We start from the raw sequence: 4,443 nt of genomic DNA, 5'->3' as shown, positions 1-4,443 counted from the left end.
ATGTCTTTCTCTGTTTGACTTATTTCACTCAACATAATACCCTCCAGTTCCATCCACGTCGTTGCAAATGGCAAGATCTCATTCCTTTTGATGTCAAAGGCCACAGTTTTGGTAGACACCTGTCTTCACTTCACATTTCCATCCCCAGGTGCTCTGGCACCAAGCCCTCCCTACAGGCTACTTCCTCCATGAAACTCACCTTTATGCAGAATGACCAATGCTGTGGGTCATTAGTAACCATCAGTACCAGTTTATCATCTACTCTCAGAGTCTGAATCCTGATTTAGGCTCAGCAGGAACCACAGCCATGAAAAGCAACAGTGTGATGTAGATGATTTAGTTTTTTATTATTTTTTTAAAGATTTATTTATTTATTTATTTATTTGGGAGAGAAAGAGCAAGAGGGAGAGGGTGAGGGAGAAGCAGGCTCTCCGTGGAGCAGGGAGCCCGATGCGGGGCTGGATGCCAGGACCCTGGGATCATGACCTGAGCTGAAGGCAGACGCTTAACCGACTGAGCCACCCAGGCGCGCCCCCCCCCCCCCCCGCACAGATGCTTTAAACAAATAAAAACAACAACCAGATCAACAGCCAGTGCTTGCTTTTATTTCATTACCAATAAAACCAAACTACTCGGAGAAGTATTTTTCCTAGATCACTGGAGACACGCTTTGAGCTCTGCTGAGATCACAGATAGGATATACAATTTAATTTGGGACACTACATTTTAAGATAGATGTTGGTAAAATGGAGAGGGGCCAGCCCTCAGCAAGGCGGATGTTAAGGTGTCTGGAAAGCATTTAAACAGAGTGAAAGGAAATGCAGAGGTTTCTCTTGGAAGACGGAGGCCGGGATAAGGTCTTCAAATTTTAAACCGCAGTCATGTGAGCAGATAAGGTCTGTTATTCTGGATTTTTCTGGTGCGCAGACTAAGATCAATGAGAGGAAATTACAGTGAGGCATGTTTTAAGACTGCAAATCGACTAACGAGGTGTGAATACCTTGGGAAGCGGAGTTCCCTATCACTCATGCGTCCCAGCTAAGAAGAGTCTATTTCCGTTAGAGCACTTTAGGAGAAATTATTGAATTAAGGAGGGGGTGGACTAACCCTGATTGCCTACTATCTTGAAAAAGAAAAGCGAGAAGGAATCTTAGAGATTATTACCCAAGTTTAGGAGACTAAGATCCAGAGTGGGGATTTGACTTACCCCACTTCACACTCGCTATTGGAGGAGAGGGAAGGAGAGTCCAGATTTCTAATCCCTGTCTTAGTATATTTCTGGCTACATGCCATTCTTCCCTCTAAGATTCCATACACCTTCTCAACTTCTTTGAAGCTGTGTCTACCCCAAGGGGATCAGGTGAATGAATGGGAAAATGGAGAAACATCTGGTAGGACTTGAATGACTTACTCTCTGGAAACTACTGTGAAGTAAATTAATACTGTCGAGGGTAAATTAGCTACTTACTCTTTGACTTAGCCAGTTGAATTCTTTCATCTACAAATAGGTATATCTTTTTCAGAATATGTTAATAGAGTTCTAAGCTATTCTCCACTTAAACTTTGACTTCATTTGAAAGCCATTCCAACTAAATATTCCCTAGTACATAGGTTAGAAATTCATTAATTCTTCGGGTCAAGTGGAATGACACAATGACCCTTGAGACATCATATTTAATTGATAGAAAGAGCAGAGCCGTTTGTGAAAGAAAAAAAAGTTCTTTCAGACATATCCTGGGAACACACTGACCTAAAGAACACACTTTGACCCAGAGATGGTGAGGTTTCTGAATTGATTAGAGATCTCTGAGACCCGTGGGAGATAGTTCTGGTTCATGGTTCAAGTTGAGCTTGCTGACGCTTCACTCTCTGGTGCCAACCAGCCAACCCTTGCAGAGCCAGTGTCCCCGTCTGTGAAACGGGTTCTACCATCACTGTCACCCTTCAATCCCTCAGGTCTGTTAGGAGGATCATCAGCAGGAGGTTCAAGACTTAAAATATGAAATACCACTCTTAGATCCATCAACTTTTAGCAAAAAGCCTGGGCTGTACCAGTAACCAAATGCAACTATGGCAAGAGAAGAGGGTAAAGAAAAAAATGTAAACTATTTATGAAAACTGGGACTTCACATGCATTCCATTCATCATAAGGTTGCCCCATCCCTCTTTCTTCCCCTTTCATTCCTCCTTTCCCTTTTCTTCTTCCTTCTCCCTTCCTATCACTCTCCACCCCCCATTTCTTTCTTTCTGGCCCCATCCCACTATCTTTTGCTCACTGGGAATTTGAAGATTAATTTAACAATATAGGCTCAGGAAAAGGTAAGATGTCAACCATCTAAGCTTGTCTTAAACCTTCATTAAAAATGCAAGGCATGTGCTAGACATTATAGGGGCTGCAAAGAGGTGAACAAATATGCCCTACAGGTGTTTATAGTCTAATGGGGGGAGAGGAAAAATATAGCCATAACTTGGGAGAAACTGGTTAGTGCCTTAGGAGAAGGAACGTGACTTGGGTAGGAGAAGGGAATGTCCACCTAATGGAGTTTGTGGATGTAGGTTCTTGGAGCAATGAGTATACAGCAGCTCATTTATTCATTATTCATTCAACAAACATTTGTAGTGTGTTTCTGTATGCCAGGTATTATGCTTGGAACTGGGGATATGATAATGAACAAAAGCAATATGGTCTCAGCCTTCACGGTGCTTCTACTCTGGTGTGAGAGACAGACTTTAAACAAATAAGCATACATATTCATATGTAAGTAACAAACAGATGGAAAGCATAGGGTCCCCAGAGACAGGGAACTTAATTTATGTCAAGAAGGAGGCATTAACAAAGTACTGTGAAGTCTTATCAGTGAACAGGGTCAGTGTGGGGGAGAGCAGGGGCAGTTTTCCAGGAAGTGGTAACGGCATGAGTTAAGGATCTGGGGCAGTTTCCTGGTACCTCTAGAAACTGAAAGTAAACCTTGGTGGCCTATGCTCTGTAAGAGAGAGAGTGATTAGGTATCAGGTTGAGGAGTTGGCAGAGGCTAGATGATATGGGGCTTTTGAGGTCATGACCAGGATTTTGGGTTTTATTCTAATTGTACTTGGAAATTGTCATTTAAGCAAGGGGGTGACATGACTCAGTTCATGTCTTCATAAGTACCCCCTGGCTGTCATTAGAAGGACTGAAGGAGGTAGAGCAAGAGTGAGTATGGTGAGTCTGGGGGATGGTGGCTGGGAGGAATGGGGGTGGCAGTGACGTGGGGTCTGTGTTGGGATTAGAGAACAAGATGATTCTCTAATTAGTAATAATCTTATCTGGCCAAACTGCATCTTTGGTTCTTCTCTTGCCACTTGCTGAGTTTTGAAGAATCTGTGATTTGCTCTTCAGTAATTGTCTCTGATCCCATTTTCATGTTTGATCCCTATCAATATTAGCTGACTCCAAAGTGTCTTGTCCTGATTCTCACTTCTCAACTCCCGAGTGTCCCTGGGTTCTGTCTTCTGTCATGTCCTTCCTATCCCTGCCCCTTTCTGTGTTGCTTCCAGCGAGGGGGTTAGAAAGGAGGAAGTCATTGGAAACCTGTCAAAGGGGAAGGGAAAGGCTGTGGGATGGGAGCCAAAATGGAAGGCTTTGCTGACTTCTTCCAGTTTTTGCCACAACTTTTTCTGACTTCTGTCATCTGTGCTTAGAAAAAGAGAAGCTGTGGGCCGATGTCTTTTTACGTCCTACCTCTCATGCCCCATCGCAGTGGGAATGACCATGATGAGAAGGCCCGTGTGAGTCTGGCATTCAAAATGGCTGCCACAACGGTGATTCCTTTGGAAAAAATGCAAAACAAACAACCCCCTCCTGTCCAAAAGGGAGTCATTTTTTATTTCACCGAGGCCCAAAAATCTCTGTGGGAAGTAAGGGAGCACTACAAGGGAGCAGGGCACAATACCTGTCATCCTTGGGGAAGGGGGAACAGACCATAGTTTCTTGGGGGGCTTCCTGGGAAGGGGTTGGAGTGGACTTATACATCTGTTGGATCTCTGGGCTTAAGCACTGAGAATTCCTGTCAGAAATCAGGTAGGTTTCCTGGGAAGGACATCACACGAATGCATTGACCTGCTAACTCCAAATCTTGATTCTAGTAGAAAATAGGGGCACTCTTTAACATTTTCTTAGTGGCAGGAGTTTCAGCCTGACCTTGTGTTAGGAGTGTCTTTTGTTTTCACAGTGAGATCCTTTCAACCTTGTCTGAGAATGTGCTAACGCGTGACTCTTGAGGAGTGAGGGGGGCCTGAGCAGCTTCAGGGTGGGGGCTAATGCCCCGAAGACCAAACAGGTGATTCGAGGGTTGGAATGTTCAGGCCCCTCAATGGCACCCCACCCTACACTCTCCAGGGGCGGAGACAGTGTTCGATCACCAACAGTGCAATCAATCGTGCCTATGTAAGGAAACTGCCATG

This window comes from Neomonachus schauinslandi, chromosome 7 (assembly GCF_002201575.2).
Source record: "Neomonachus schauinslandi chromosome 7, ASM220157v2, whole genome shotgun sequence".
NCBI classification, from domain to species: Eukaryota; Metazoa; Chordata; class Mammalia; order Carnivora; family Phocidae; genus Neomonachus; species Neomonachus schauinslandi.
Note: the sequence above shows the minus strand (reverse complement) of the source record.